We start from the raw sequence: 17,165 nt of genomic DNA, 5'->3' as shown, positions 1-17,165 counted from the left end.
TCATATGGGGTTGATGTAAATTTCCGACATGTTAGCCACTATTTTTATGTGTGGAACACAGCGGCAGTTGAGCTGGTTTTCTCTCTCTCAAAACATTTCCTTTTTAAGACAAATGACACCTTTGAAAATAGTGTTCCTACAAAAATAGATAAATCTGAAAACAAGATTACAAGCAATATAGTGTGTAGACTTACATAAAAACACAAATAAAAAGCTGTTCTTTTTTAAAATGCAAAGATAGGTTGCATCTACACTTCAGAATTACTGCCATTTGAAACCGCCTTAACAGTCATGGCTCAGTGCTATGGAATTTTGAGGTCTGTATTTTATGAGATATTTAGCCTTCTCTGTCAGTGCTCTGGAGCTACAAACTACAAATCCCAGGTTTTCTTAGGATTGAGCCATGACAGTTAAAGACATAAACTTAGAGAAGTATTGAGGGTGATCCCGTGGTCAGAAATACTAAAAGAGAAGGGAGTTCAGGATGGATGGGAGTTTCTCAAAACAAAGGGAGATACTGAAGGCACAATTTCAAACAGTTCCAGTGAGAAAGAAAAATGGGAGGTGTCTCAAGAAACCAGGATGGATGACTTTCAACTGAGCTAAGTTTTAAATGGAACATGTATAAGAAATGGAAAAGGGGGGAAATCACAAAAAAGGAATTCAAAGAAATAGCAGGCATGTGTAGGGGTAAAGTCAGAAAAGCTAAAGCGCAGATTGAACTCAGGCTTGCTAGAGAGGCTTAAAAGAATAAAAAAGGGCATTTTTGGATATGTCCGCAGCAAAAGGAAAAAGAAGAACACCACTCCAGCCCTGAAGCCAGAAGCCTGAAGCCAGAGCCAGCAGCAGCAGCAGCAGCAGCAGCAGCAGCAGCAAGCTTCCCCACACCATTGGGACTTAAGCAGAGGCAAGGCAAAGGCAGAGGCAACAGCAGCTGAGGAAAGGGGGCGTGGCTTGGGTGAGATATTTATACCCTCCCCAAACACTCCTTCAGGAACACCACTCCAGCCCTGAAGCCAGAGGCCTGAAGCCAGCAGCAGCAGCAGCAGCAGCAGCAGCAGCAGCAGCAGCAGCAGCAGCAGCAGCAGCAAGCTTCCCCACACCATTGGGACTCCTCAAGCAGAGCTCGGCGGTTGTGGCGGAGGGAGAGTTGTGGACGCAGTGGGTTCCCTTGAGGGCCCAGGGAACACCACCACCCTCCCAATTCAGTGGGGTTTGACCTCTCACCATCTCACCTGAGGCCGGGAATGTGGCAGGGGCGGCCATTGGAGTTGTGCTGGGGAATGGGAGGTATGGTTGGGATAGAGGGAACAGATGTTACAAAAGAAGACGGGATCGCTGTCTGAAAGCTATCCCGTCTTCAGTTTGCTCTGTTTCTCAGGATGTCTTGGAGAGCAGACCAACCATTCCACAGAACCTCACTCTGCTCCTTTGCAATGTCAGGTCGGTAAAAAACAAGACCCATATCATCCAGGACCTCCTCCTGGATGAAGATGCCGACCTGGCTTGCTTCACAGAGACCTGGCTGGGAGAGGATAGCACTGCTATACGGGCGCAGGCCCTCCCAGCTGGGTACACTGTCAGTGAGCAGGTGAGGGGAAGTGGGCGGGGGGGGGGGCGGAGTGGCTCTAGTCTATAAGAACCGTCTGACCTTGGCCAGGATACTTGTCCGGAACACAGTCCATTTCGAGTGTATGTACCTTAGCCTGAAGACCAGGGATAGTTTGGGGATTTTGCTAGTCTACCGGCCACCCCGTTGTCTGGCAGACTCCCTGACTGAGCTGACACAGCTGGTCTCTGAGCTGCTGTTGGAGACCCCCAGACTTTTTGTTTTGGGGGACTTTAACATTCCGCTCAAGACCAGTTTAACAGGTGCGGCTCGGGAGTTCATGGAGACCATGACAAACATGGGCCTATCCCAATTGGTCAAAGGGCCCACACATTGTGCAGGTCATACACTCGATGCGGTCTTCAGTATGGAACAGGAATATCCGTGGGCGGAGGTGGTAAGTACCTCCGCATTGTCATGGACGGATCATTTCCTGGTCAAGACGAAACTTAGAGCCAATATCTGCCCCACCGGGGGTGGTGGACCCATTAGAATGGTCCGCCCTCAAAGGCTGATGGAGCCCATTGGATTCCAGACAGCCTTAGAGGGTTTAATGGTTGGGAATGCCGGTGATCCGGTCGATGCTCTGGTCAATACCCGGAACACCGATCTTACCAGGGCTATCGACACGATCGCTCCCAAGCGCCCTTGCCATCCCGCCCCAAATCGGAGGCCCTGGTTCACACCAGAGCTGAGGAAGATGAAGCGGTTTGGACGACGGCTAGAGCGCAGGTGGCGGAAGACTCGACTCTTATCTGACAGAACTCGCCATAGGAACTTTCTTCGTTCCTATCGGGAGGCAATACGTGCAGCGAAGAGAGCCTTCTCCTCTGCACGTATTGCGTCTGCAGAGTCTCGCCCAGCAGAGCTGTTTAAGGTGGTGAGGGAAATGACGCAGGTGACCCCTGTGCCAAATCCCTTACTTAACCCGACGACGGCCTGCTGTGACGCGTTTAACAACTTCTTTGCAGACAAAATCTCTCAGATAAGAGCCGACTTAGATGCCACCGTTGAAACAGAGTCGACAGGCGAGGCGTCCAGTGACTCCGCCGATGTAGTCATACTGGATCAGCTCCAATCTGTGAGTACTGATGACGTGGACAAGCTGCTTGGTAAGATGAGGAAGACAACTTGCCCTCTTGACCCTTGCCCATCATGGCTGGCCGTCCAGGGGGGGGATGCATTGATGAGATTCCTCACAGATATCATCGGTGCATCCTTCAGGGAAGGACATGTTCCATCTTGTTTAAAGGAAGCGGCGGTTAGGCCGCTCCTGAAAAAACCTTCCCTGGACCCCCTGGATATGAAGAATTATAGGCCGGTGTCATTGCTGCCATTTTTGAGCAAGGTGATCGAGAGGGCGGTTGCCCTTCAGCTCCAAGCTGTCTTGGATGAAGCCGATTATCTAGACCCATTTCAACCTGGCTTTAGGACAGGCTTTGGGGTTGAGACTGCCATGGTTGCCTTGACCGACGATCTGCGTCTGAGCATTGACAGGGGGAGTGTGACCCTGTTGGTGCTCTTAGACCTCTCAGCGGCTTTTGATACTATAGATCACGGCATCCTCTTGGACCGCCTGAAGGGGTTAGGTATCGGGGGCACTGCTTTGCAGTGGTTCCGGTCCTTCCTCTCGGGCAGGTCTCAGAGGGTGCTACTCGGGGACTGTAGCTCCAGTAAGAGGTACCTCACTTGTGGGGTTCCTCAGGGGGCTATTTTGTCCCCGATGTTATTTAACATCTATATGAAGCCTCTGGGTGAGATAATACGGAGTTATGGTGCTGGGTGTTATCAGTACGCTGATGACACCCAAATCTATTTCTCCGTATCTCGTTCGTTGGCCTCGAATTCCGATGGCATCTCTTCTCTCAATGAATGTCTTCAGGCGGTAATGGGCTGGATGAGGAAAAACAGATTGAAACTGAATCCAGACAAGACGGAGGTGCTCATGGTAGCGGCCCCGAAACCAAGAATTGGGTTGCAACCTCCAGTCCTGGATGGGGTCACACTCTCCTCCAGCGACTGTGTTCGCAGTCTAGGGGTGCTCCTTGACTCGTCGCTCCTGATGACAAATCAGGTAAATGCGACGGTCAGGAGTGCCTGTTATCAGCTTCGGCTGATACGCCAGCTGCGCCCTTTTCTGGAAGTAAGGGATCTCGAGACTGTTGTGCACACGCTGGTAACCTCACGCCTTGACTTCTGTAATGCACTCTACATGGGGCTACCCCTGTGCTTGACTCGGAAATTACAGCTGGTTCAAAACATGGCAGCCAGGCTTGTGTCAGGTACATCTAGGAGGGACCACATTACTCCGGTTTTGAGGTCCCTCCACTGGCTGCCTATCAGCTTCCGGGCCCAGTACAAGGTGTTGGTTATCACCTTTAAAGCCCTAAATGGCTTGGGTCCAAGCTATCTTAGGGACCGCCTCCTCCCGTACAATCCTCCCCGCGCTCTCCGGTGCTCTGGGAGGAACTTACTGCAGCCTCTAAAATCTAGGCTTGCAGCGACCTCCCAGAGGGTATTCTCTGCTGTCGCCCCCAAACTCTGGAACGACCTGCCAGATGAGATCCGTCAGATAACATCATTAGACAGCTTTAAAAAAGCGGTGAAGACGGATCTCTTCCGGCAGGCCTTTCCAGATTAACCATCCCAGCCCAGGTTCCCAGGTTCCCTGATTCCCCTCATTCCTCCCGTGGCCCCATCTTAGTGATGGTTGAGGATCAACAGAGGGATATCAGGGTTTTTAGTTTTAATTGCTGTTTTTATGCTTGATATTGTGTTTTTAATATGTTATACTATTTAATACTGTCTTAAGGGGGGGAGGGATAAAGGGTTTTTAATTGTCATATTTTATATTTTACTGTTGTTAACCGCCCGGATTGGTTTGCCAGAGGGCGGTATACAAATAAATATTATTATTATTATTATTATTATTAAGGAAATGGTAGGGCCACTGCATGGAGAAGATGGAAAAATGCTAACAGAAGACAGAGAAAAGGCAGACTTACTCAACACCTTCTTTGCCTTGGTCTTCTCAGAAATAGAAAAGGATGCTCAACCTCAGGATAATGGAGTAGAGGACAGAATAGGGGAATTTCAGCACAGAATAAGTAAAGAGATAGCACAGAAATATCTTGTTAATCTAAATGAATTTACGGTGGGTTACACACTGCCATTTAGTACGTATTCTATACGTACTAGGGTTAGGAAGGGGCGGTGCTTCCGCCCCCTCCTAACCCTAGTACGTATAGAATACATACAAGATGGCGGCACCCTGTTCATACGGGCGCCGCCATCTTTACATATCGGACGCTGTGCGTCCGGATGTCGTGCGGCATCTATGACGTTGCGAGTCCGCCCCAGGCGCCTCGCGACGTCATAGAGGTGCCGCAAAAAGAAGCTCCAAAATGGAGCTTTTTTTTGCTCTGTTCGGGAGCCGCACGGTGTGGCTGCTGCGGCTCCCTCACGGAGCAAATGGCGCCGGTGGGAGACCGCCGCAAAGCGGCGGTCTATAACCCGCCTACATCTCCAGGACCAGATGAACTACATCCAAGGGTATTAAGGGAACTGGCAAATGTAATATTGGAGCCATTGGCAATTATCTTTGAGAACTCCTGGAGAACAGAAGTCCCAGCAGACTGGAGGAGGGCAAACGTTGTCTCCATCTTCAAAAAGGGGAAAAAAGAGGATCCCAACAATTATTGTCCAGTTAGTCTGACATCAATACCAGGAAAGATTCTGGAGCAGATCATTAAACAGAGAGTCTGTGAACATCTAGATGGCAATTCCATAATCACAAAAAGTCAACATGGGTTTCAGAGAAACAAGTCATGCCAGACAAATCTGATCTCTTTCTTTGATAAAATTACCAGCTTGGTAGATGAAGGGAATGCTGTGGATATAGTATATCTTAATTTCAGTAAGGCCTTTGACAGGGTTCCCCATGACATTCTTGCAAACAAGCTTGTAAAATGTGGGCTAGACAAGGTAACTGTTACATGGATTTGTAATTGGTTGACCGGCCGAACCCAAAGGCTGCTCAACAATGGCTCCTTTCCATCCTGGAGAGAAGTGACCAGTGGAGTCCCACAGGGCTCTGTCCTGGGCCCAGTGCTATTCAATATCTCTATCAATGACTTGGATGACAGATTTGGGGGCATACTCATCAGGTTTTCAGATGACACCAAATTAGGAGGAATAGGTAATACTCCAGAGGACAGGATCAAAATTCAAAATGACCTGAATAGACTAGAAAGCTGGGCCAAAGCCAACAAAATGAAATTCAACACGGAGAAATGTAAGGTACTGCACTTAGGGCGGAAAAATGAAATGCACAGATATAGGATGGGGGAAACCTGGCTTAAGGAGACAACATGTGAAAGGGATCTAGGAGTCCAAGTAGACTATAAGTTGAACATGAGTCAACAGTGTGATGCGGCAGCTAAAAAGGCCAATGCAATTTTAGGCTGCATCAATAAAAGTATAGTGTCTAGATCAAGGGAAGTAATAGTTCCACTCTATTCTGCTCTGGTCAGGCCCCACCTGGAATACTATGTCCAGTTCTGGACACAATTCAAAAAGGACATTGAGAAACTGGAGCCTGTCCAAAAGAGGGTGACTAAAATGGTGAAGGGTCTGGAAACCATGTCCTATGAGGAACCACTTAAGGAGCTGGGGATGTTTAGCCTGGAGAAGAGAAGGTTAAGAGGTGATATGATAGCCCTGTTTAAATATTTGAAAGGATGTCATATTGAGGAGGGATCAAGCTTGTTTTCTGCTGCTCCAGAGAACAGGACCTGGAGCAATGCATGCAAGAGATTCCACCTCAACATTAGGAGGAACTTCCCGACAGTAAGGGCTGTCCGACAGTGGAACAAACTCTCTTGGAGTGTAGTGGAATCTCCTTCTTTGGAGGTCATTAAACAGAGGCTGGGTGGCCATTTGTCGGGTATGCTTTGATTGGGATTTCCTGCATGGCAGGGGGTTGGACTGGATGGCCCTTATGGTCTCTTCCAACTTTGACACTATTTCAAACTGCATTAATTCTGCAGCGTGGCCGCAGCCAAAAAAAACCCCAAGGAGACTCTGTAATGGGTCATTAAAATGTAGTTTTTGGACAATATCTTACACTTCATAGAATAGATCAGAAATCCTCCTTCAATCCAGCAGACTGAGTGGTGACCTTGGAAGTATATGTGCCTTGTTCTTCCACACCTCACATTTTAGAAAGATCTGGTGCCCTCATTTCCTGACATTGGAACTGAGATAGGAGAAGAGGTAAAGAAGAAGAATCAGGGACATACCATGGAGGAAGAAAGGGAGGCTCTAATTCAGAGGATCCAAAGACCTCCTTGCATTTGAACATGTCATCAATGTAAGGGAACATTTAAGTTTATCACTGGTTTAAATTAGTTCTCTTCCATTGTAAACAATGATAATTCTTAAAAATGATTAAAAGAGAGACATGGAGAGAAGAGTAAAAACTGCCAGTCCCCTTCTTCACTACTGGTAAGGCCCTAACAGGGCATTGGGAATCCTGGTATGTTTTCACCTTTGTGCACTTTGATTTAATTCTAGGATTCCTCTGCAAATCCAGTGTCCTCTCAAAAATATATACACTTGTCCCTCCATATTTGCTAGGGTTAGGGGCACAAGACCCCCATGAATATGGAAAAACCACAAATAACAAAAACACCATGTTTTTACCTGAGAGGACACCTCTCCAGGATCTGTAGGTCCTCCAATGCAACTCTGTGGTCAACATCCGACAGACATTAACTGCAGAACTGCACTGCAAGAGCTACAAATGCTTAGCAGAGTATTTTCTCTAGGAATCTCTAGGTCTTTCAGTGCAACTTTTAGTTAAAGCTGGCCATAGAGTTGTACTGGAGGACCTAGATATTCCTAGAGATAACATATTAATCAAATCCATGGACAATCAAATCAGCAGATATCAAAGCTGTAAATATGGAGGGATGAGTGTATTACCAACATTTATGTATGTCTAAAGAATAGGTGCCCCTAACTCAGTTTCATGGGACTCAGTTCTGTCTCCTGAACTGTGTGATGTTGTAACAGTTGAATAACCATAAATTAAGAGCTTTGGTAGATATTTGTGCAAAGCAACACATAATATTATTCTATTTTGACCCATGCTAAGGAAATGAGGTCAAAAGGACCCTGAATGGCACACAACACATACATCTATAAAGTACACTTTGTGACTACACATGGAAATATTGGCCCCATACGGACAGGCCAAAATAAAGCTGCTTCGGGTCATTTTGGAGGTATGCTGTTTAAATGATGTGTGTGTCCTAAGAATCCGGAAGCTGCACCAAAGCTGCGCTCCAGTCCTTAGGACTTTATTTTGGCCTGTCTGTATGGGGCCATTGTCTTCAGATTCCCAGCCACAGAAAAAATGCTATTATAAGCACTCAAAAGTGAAACATGGGCATGTGCAATGGGAAACGTGCCAAGTTTTGTTTTTCACAAGCAGGATTGGGAGGTTGCATTGGTGTCAGTGAGTTGTGGTCCCTTTGGGCCCCATTTATTGAAATAAAACTTTTCTTCAGATCTTGGGAAACATACTTTTTCAGACTACAGCTTTCAGAATCCCCCAGTGACCATAATGGATGTGGGATTCTGGAACATGTGAATCTTAGGGGCGGTACAGACAGCCCGTTTGAGTCTGCTTGGGGCTGGCTTGGGTTCATAGTGTTTATATGTGCCATGACCCTAAGTGGGGTCAAAGCCTGACAGGCATTTACATGCCATTCAGCTTCTGTCCTGCTTGGGGGCATTGTGTATAGATGCCACTTTCCCAGAGCTGTTTTTCTAAAGGGACAGCTTTTTTCAGCCCCAAAAAGGAGCGGATCTTAAAGGAGAGTTCCTGCATGGCAGGGGGTTGGACTGGATGGCCCTTGTGGTCTCTTCCAACTCTATGATTCTATGATTCCATGATTCTATAATATGTTTCATTCTATTTCCTCAACAATGTATGAATATAACTATTTTAACCCAAAAAAAAAAAAAAAAAAAAAAAAAAAAAACACCAAAACCACACAGGTTTTTGCATTACATTCCAGTGTATTTTTGACAGGCTACACTTTGTTGTGTACATTTTACCCTAAAATACATTTTACATGTTTCATCTTGAAAACTTGTTGTTTGCAATGATTTCAACATAGATATAGAATTTTGTACATATTTGAAAGTACTTTACTTAGTAAAGTACACATTGTTCTATGCATTTTGGTACATTTTGAGCACGGAACTATATCACAACATTTGGAGAAACATGAATAAAATGAAGAATAACTAGCCTGTATTGTTCTGATCTGCATATTAGTCCAGGAAATGCAAATCAGATCAATTCACTTTGAAATGCAGATAGAGCAAAACCCTCAAGCATTTCCAGTTGTTGTCGAAAACAGAATTCTGGACTTGATGGACCTTTTATTTGCTCTAGCAGGGGTTTTATATTCCTGAAATAAATGGGACGTACTTACAAATAAATCTTCATAGAATTCAAGTTTCATTAAAGCATTGAGCACACACACACACACACACACACACACACACACACACACACTATTCTTCTTGCAGTCTCTTTGAAGGGACCTGAATCTAACACATTCTGAATTAATTCTATAGAACAATTGTGGTGTGATTTTTTTTTAGTTTCTTTTCATGCCATCAGTGTACATGCAACGAAATGCATGATTCTGGACACTGTAATATATGTGTGTTTCTATTTATTCTGATTTAAAAATATTATGCCATTCCTATCACAAAAGAATATCATTACTATCCAAGGGGTTTGGAGAGAAAATATATTATTGCATCTGTTGGAGCAGACATGTGAACTACCTGCTGAAGTGACAAGCTAAATGCCTCTATTCAGCCAGCAATGGCAGCATCTCCATGTTTCTACTGTTTGACACAATGATGGATTATTTATTTACTGAACAGCATTGGTGGCCAGAAAATCTGATTTTCATGCCTGCAAATCCATGAAACCTCAGCCACTGAACAGCTTCTTTTACATGTGGCAAAGGTCACCTATCAAGGGATTTTCTCACGTTTTGTGTGATTGGTCATGGCTCATTTCCTGCAAGAAAATATGATTTCCCCAAAGTGGGTGAGTTTGAAGAGACTCACAAAGACCTAGAAAGTTATTTCCTCTCTGTTTGTGCGATAAGCGTAAAGTATAGAGACAAATCTATAGGGAAAGGCAAGTAACTGTTTGTAGCTGGAAACCATATTTAATCCCATCATTAAGGAACGCCTAAGAGTTCCCTAGATATAAAAACAATGTAGAAATTAGGCTCTTAACCTTGTCACTTAACCTTGCAGATCTGAAAGTGTTTTAATAACTTGTGCTCTATATCTTTTCTAAGTCCTTTCTTTAGCAGTTAGTCTTGGTCAGAACTTGTGTATCCAGTGTTGTTAGGAAGTAGAAAATCCAAATGAGACAAATATCTTGTGGCAGCCAGGCATAATTTATAGTAGGTATTCAATTTTTCATTCTAGTTTACTTCTTTGACTAGATCCCTACTGGCTACTACCCCACACCTTTAAACTAATTTCCCATGTGCTAACCTTTGGTACTTCTTTTACTTGTATGGTTACTGTTATCATGGAGCAGATGATTCCTCTGTGTACTAATCTAGATTTTCATATTACAATCCACCCTCAGAGGACTCCAACATCCTTCAGAGGAGGAAGAGGAACAAGGAGGAAGTAGAGCAAGGAGGAAGAGGAGGAGGAGAGAAGAATGGCTGGCACAGTGGCCAGGGGAGGAAGAGGAGCTAGGAGGAGGAGAAGGAAGAGGAGGAGTGAACAGCTATGGTGCTGGCTGGGAGGGAAAGAGAAGCAAGGAGGAAGAGGAGGAGAGAATGGCCATGGTGGCAGCTGGGGGAAAAGAGGAGTGAGGAAGAGGAGAGAGAAGAGCAGAAGAGCAGAAGCAAGGAGGAGAGAAAGCCATGGCAATGAGAGAAAGAGGAGCAAGGAGGAGGAGGAGGAGAGAATGGCCATGAGGAGGAGGAAAGAGGAGGACATAGCTTCTTGGTGGCTATGGCAGTGGGAAGAGGAGGAAGAGTCAGGGGAGGAGGAGGGGAGGGGAAAAATGCAGCCCCCTGCCATGGTAAGAGTGGCAAGGCGGGCTTTGGGGAGGAAGATGGGATAGCGAAGTCTCATTGTCTCCAATGCTGGCATGGGTGTGTGGCCACGCCACCATTGAGGACAATGGGACTTGATCATCCACGGATTTTGGTATCTGCAGGGTGATCTGGAATGGATCCCCTGTGGATACCGAGGGCCCCCTGTATTTTGTATAAGTGGAGGACTGGACAAAACAACTTCTTTGTTGATTTCAGTGAGGAATGCTGTTTTAGCACGATTGCTTCAAATCACTGAAATGATGTCCAGACAAAGGAAGATGGTCCATAATTATACTGGAGCCTCTGGAGTTGGAAACTTAGGAGTTGGTGGCTTCTGTGTTGGTGCAGGAAATCTCTGGGGCTTAGTCCAAGATTGAAAGAAACTACTCATGTCCTACCTAAAGAATGCTTCTTCAGGCAAAGAAGGGGAAAAGGAGCGCCAAGATAGCAGACCCCTTTCAGAGTCAGAGAAAACTGGCAGTCCTGTCACAGGACTGATAAAAGGAGAGCCCAATGCACCCCAAGCAGCACTTGCTTTTCAGAAGCATCGAGAAGCACTTCACTCCATAGAATATCATTAATTAAAATTCCAGGAACAAAAGGTCAGAAAACATCCTGCTCCACTTAAAATGCAGATGATTAGCTAATGAGGTTAACTTGTCTGATTTATTGCTGAATGCATCATATATAATGCAGAATTAAGCTTGGAGGAAGGAGGCATGAAAACTGAAGAAAGAAACATCAATAATGTAAGATATGTAGATGACACCATAATACTATCAGAAAATAGCAAAGATGTGGAACAATTACTGAAGAAAGTCAAGGAAGAAAGTGTAAAGACAGGTTTACAGTTGGACCACAGATAGCCACAGATGATTTATATAATTTAAAGCACTTGATGAAGATATTGAAATAGTTCAAACTTTTCCATACCATGATTCGATCATTAATCAGAATGGAGACTGCCATCAAGAAATCAGAAGATTCGAAAGGGCAGCTATGAAGGAACATGACAAGATCCAAAGTGTAAAGATAAATAATTGTATACTAAAGTTTGGTTGGTCATATTTCCCATTTCTATGTATGGTTGTGGAAGCTGATAGGACAAAAATTAACCCATTCCTGATATGATGCTGGAGAAAATACTGTGGACTACAACTAAAAAGACTAATAAATGGGTCTTAGAGCAAATCAAATCTGAACTCTCCCTAGAAGCCATGATTACTAAACTGAGACTGTTGTAATTTGAATATATCACGAGAAGATATGACTCACTACAAAAGGCAATGATGGTTGGCAAAGTAAAGCTCAGTAGTAAAAGAAGTTCACATTCCAGATTCAATTAAGGAAGTCATGGGCCCTGAATCTGCAAGATCTGAGCAGGGTGGGTGACGATAGGGTGACTTGGAGGCATCTCATTCATAGGGTCAGCATAAGTCCAAATCAACTTGGCAGCAGTTAACAACAAATAAATTAGCTTAGCCAAGGCCATTCTACTATTGCAGACAAACAGCTCCAACACTTCCTGACAGCCTCGTCTGATATGTCTGTCTCTGTGGATCTTTGACCTTCAGCATGTAATTCAGACTAATCTTTCTGAAAATTTTCTTCTTGACTTTGGACTGAGCTCAGGACCCCTTTTTTCCACAAATGGACATTGGACTGACTGGGGCATACTTCTGTTTTCAACTGAAACCCTATGTAAACTGTGAGACTTGTCTGATTTCCCCTTTCAGTTCTTGCAAACTTTAGGTGTGCTTACTTTAGTAATTTCTAGCCTTAAAATATACACCCCCAGTTCAAACTTTGAAAAGAATTATAAAACCTCAACCTTGCCCTGGCTAAGTTCACTCTATGGAATGAAAAACAATAGGCAGGCATCCTTTTGGGAATGTATGTCATCAGGAATGGACATATGATAACATGAAATTGTAATTGTGTCATTGTGCAACATTTGCATTGATCAGGATGGAAGCAGCAATGCAGTTACTGGAATTGGTGCACAGCGTTCCCATGGGAGTCCCCATTGCACAAAGAGACATCTAGCATGATGCCTTGGTGTGTATCGTCACAATTCACTATTATGATTATGTATCATGTCAGCAATGTAGCTCAATCTTTGTAGAGTTAAACTTCATAGCCTCTGATACAGGATCTTGGCTGTAGATTATACCTGAGTGGTTTTTACTGTTGTGAGAGAAATAGTGTAAACATCTAAAGTGCAGGGAGAGTTGTTTATTCACACATATTTTCTCAGTGGTCTTACTGCTGACGTAAATTCTATTGCAAAATTTTTTTCCACCAAATGAACAAAGAAATACACCATAACATTGCAAACATCTTGTTATGGACATTTAATGTTGGTTGTTGTTTATTCACTTGTCCTTTCACTGTTATTCAAAACACTTCTCTGCAGTGACTGCTAGTGTCTCCCACCCCAGTGTGCTGGTGAATCTGTTCCAGATTTTAGTTGGAACATTAAAGAAGCTGCACAAGGTGCTGAGCTTATCTTGGTCAGACTAAACTCTGTAATGGAACATGGTCACATAGCCCAAAAAAACCCATAAAAACCAAGAATGTCAGCCATGAAAGCCTTTGACTTCTCATTGTAATGGATTTTTACCCCACTGACATGAAAACTGCTAGCTACTCTCGTCTTATCTGTGCATAGAAGGGTTTGCAGACCTTTACTTTTTCTGCTGACAAGAACATTGCTTGTATATCAGGCAGTATCCACACAGGAGAAATAATCCAGTTTGATACCACTTTAACTGGCTCAGTGCTATGAAATTCTGGGAATTTGTTTGTTTGCTGTGGTACTAGATCATCCATCCACCAGAGTGTGGATGCAGCCTGAGTAATTGTCAGTCAACCTGCTTTAGCCCACGTGAGACTGATTCCCATGAGACTGATTCCCGTGAACTCATACTGATCTGAAGTTATAAAATCTTTGCTGCAATCAATAAAGAGGTCTTTCTTGTGAATGGTAAGCATCTGATGTGTCTGTACTTCTCTTGGATGGCTTCTCTTCTCTTGATCAGTTGTATTATTTGGTTGTGTATAAGTGCCCTCCATGGTTGATTCAGGGTCTGCCTGCATTACCACATTCTTAAGGGAATCCAGGAAGGGGGTTGGCTGTTCCAGAACTGGCTTAACAGCATTTCTGGTGGGTTGGTTTGTGCCAGCTAGCTGTGTCATCCCAGTGCATTTGCTAGAAACATAATTGGCATGGGATCTTGCTTTGGACAGAGGAGCCCAATGCACATATATCAGATCTGTGGAAGAGAAGAGGAAAAGTGAACTTTAAGGAGTTCTCAAGGGTTTGAGCCTGTTTTTGGAATTGTGACTTTCATATCAATAAGGTGGTATAGTTCCTAAATTCCTTTAAACTATATGCTGCAAGCAGATTCAACACTACATTGAGATGGGAACCATGCCTCATCACTGTATAATATACCTTGTTCTTGAAGTGTCGTTAAATGAATCCTCCTTTATATAATGTTTCTTAGGCCATCAGATATGGGGTGGCTTGCATTTCCCTCCCTTCCTGGCCAGTAACCAGTACCATATGTGTGTCCATTGCCTATAATTGTTTCGTTCTTTCCTAGAAACTTACCACAGGATAACAGCTGGTGGCTTGTGAGCCAGTACCACCCCTTAGCCACTACCTTATGAGTAGCACTACCTTATATCACTTTTTCCATTCTACGAATATTCTCAAGGATACTCTTGCCTGCATCCATTCTTTTGCATTTGCTGTTACTGCCAGTGTGTAGTGTGTTAGGTGTGTGAACATGCATAGTGTTTTATCAACAATAGAAAGCAAACCTTTCATTCCAGCAGAGAACTCTAATTTGAAAACAAAACAAAAACATCCATAGATTGAATACAAAGCAAGATGAATAAACTCTCTTAGTGCCAAACTCATAGATCATGTAAGCTGTTCTTTTCTTTCAGTTAGCTCAAAGTGACATTTCCATATAAGTATTGTATTTGGATAAAAACACTGTAGAGAACACCAAAAGTCCTTATTTACATTTGTGGTATTCTCCAAGGTTTTGTCCATGATTGGAACATTCCTGAGGAATGGTTTGTTTGTTTTTACTATAAAATATGCAAATGGATAGGCCGTGTAATTTATTTCATCTGCAGTTCTGAAGAATAAACATAATTTCAGAGGTAAAGATGGGAGTTTATTGTAGTGGGAGTGCCTTTGAGGCATTGCCTAACACATAGGAGACCACTGCTGTGTGTTGTTCATAATGCTGATAATGAAGACCACTAGTAAAGTTCAGTTGGTCCAAAACCACTTTGTACTTTTGTTCCAGCAGATCCTATCTGATCATATCAGGTCAGCTTTTAAACCAGACAATGTGTCATTCTTAGCCTTTTCTGTCTCTTTGGTGTCATCCTATGTGTTTCACTCAGAGATTAACGGTGCACCTACACTACATAGGTATAGCAATTTGATCTCATTTTAACTTCCATGGTTTCATCCTATGGAATCTTGGGGATTGTAGTTTGCTGTGGCTCTTGAGCTCTCTGACTGAGAATTCTGAATCTCTAAGCTGGAAATTCCAGGATTCCATAGGGTGAAGCCATGGCAGTTAAAGAGCTATAATTATATAGTATGAATGGTCCTCAGAGCCTCCTTTCAGGGGGGGTGGTGGTGTAGAGAATTGTGGATTTTGGGATGCAATGGATTCTATTGTAGAAAGTACACAGCAGTCTGAAAGCTTATGTCTGATTATTATTTTGCATAGACTCAGCCAGCTTTTCAGGGCCAAAAACAACTCATGCTATCAGTGACAAAGAAGCAGCACCTTCCCTCCAATCCATTTGATACCATCCAGTCTTGAAGGGAGAGAGACAGGCCCAGTTCCATCGGGTCTGGCCTGGATTAAGAGGCAGAGTCCTCCCTCGAGTCCATCAGCCATGGTCCGGGCCTCAGAGGGAGAGAAGAATTGGGAGACCTGATCCCCTTGGCCACTGCCATTTCCTTCTCTTTTTGTGTCATATCTTTCTAGATTGTAAGCTAGAGGGCAAGGAACTGTCTAATTAACCATTTGTAAGTCACTCTGAGAGCCTTTGTGGCTGAAGAGTGGGGTATAAATACTCTATATAAATAAATAAGCAATAAGTCTTCCCAAGTAAATTCATTTATTTCTTTAAATTTATTTTAAACTCCACCTTTCTCCCAATATGGCATCCAAGACAATTTACAAAAAAAAGTAAAAAAAAATCCAGTTAAAATAATGTATAATACAAATGTTTAAAATACACTGTTTTTTTTTAAAAAAAACAATCATACTAAACATTCATTTAAATCAGTCTAAAAGACCATTAAAATGATAAAAATGCAACACGCTCCATTTCAAAGACCTTGGGCATCAGACAGTCAACATTCAAAGACTTGAGTAAATAGAAAGGCCTTTGCTTGCTGTCAGAAAGAGAGCAGAGGGGGACCAACCTAGCTTCCAATAGTCTGGGAACAGCCACCAAAAAAGCTCTTGCATGTGTTCCCTGTGATGGTGGTGGGATTGAAAGAAAGCCTTCCTCTGATGATTTTAAAATGCAAGCAGGCTCACATTGTGAGGTGTGGTCTTTAAGATAATCTGGCCCAAAGCCGTATAAGGTTTAAGGTCATAACCAGCACTTAGAATCTGCACAGAAATGAGCCAGTCAATCTGTTCCAACAGGGGAAGGGTATGTCCCCTGTAACTAGCCCCAGTCAACACTCTGGCCACACCATTTTGGATCTGCTGCAGTTTCCAAATGGTTGCCAACAGCAGCTCCACATGTAGTGCGTTAACAGTAATCCAAACAGGATGTAATCAAAGCATGTGTTGCCCTGGACAGATCTGACATCTCAACTGAAGCTTACTTAACTGAACTAACAGTATAATTCTCTATATGCTGAACCAGAACTATGGTTATGATGTAAAAACAAAATCTCATAACTGGTGAAATTTTGGTTAAGACAGGCAAGACCAGCTCTTGGGGATTTTCAAAGTTTAGATGATTTCTTCCCTCCAATATGAGGGCAAGGCAGAAAATGATTTCTGTATCTGCTCTATTTTACACAATTTCCACAGTCTCTAGACACAATTTGCATTTTTTGCCTTTGTGTAGCTAAGCCTGGAAATGGTTACAGAAAATGTAACAAAAAGACAGGCAGATTGATCCAAAAATATGCAGACCACCTGTCCAACACTTCTACCATTTAATAGTCCATGCAACAAGAGAAACATATGACAGTTTTCAATTTTGTGTATGCAGAAAAATGCATTTAAAAATCAGTCTTGAAAACATGCAAAATCACTCTGGACCAACCAAAATAAAAATTTTAAAAACTCTACAGCTTTGAGCTGAGGGGAAAAAAACACTTTTTCCCC

At 43.5% G+C, this 17,165-nt stretch overlaps 1 pseudogene; it reads left to right on the top strand.

Annotated features, from left to right (window-relative positions):
- Window positions 1-17,165, top strand: part of LOC149311288 (uncharacterized) — a 50,689-nt pseudogene that overhangs the window by 9,955 nt on the left and 23,569 nt on the right.

Source organism: Sceloporus occidentalis, unplaced genomic scaffold, assembly GCF_023333645.1.
Source record: "Sceloporus occidentalis isolate IW3139 unplaced genomic scaffold, rSceOcc1.0.p SCAF_6, whole genome shotgun sequence".
In the NCBI taxonomy this organism is placed as follows: domain Eukaryota; kingdom Metazoa; phylum Chordata; class Lepidosauria; order Squamata; family Phrynosomatidae; genus Sceloporus; species Sceloporus occidentalis.
This window is presented reverse-complemented; position numbering and strand designations above follow the sequence as displayed.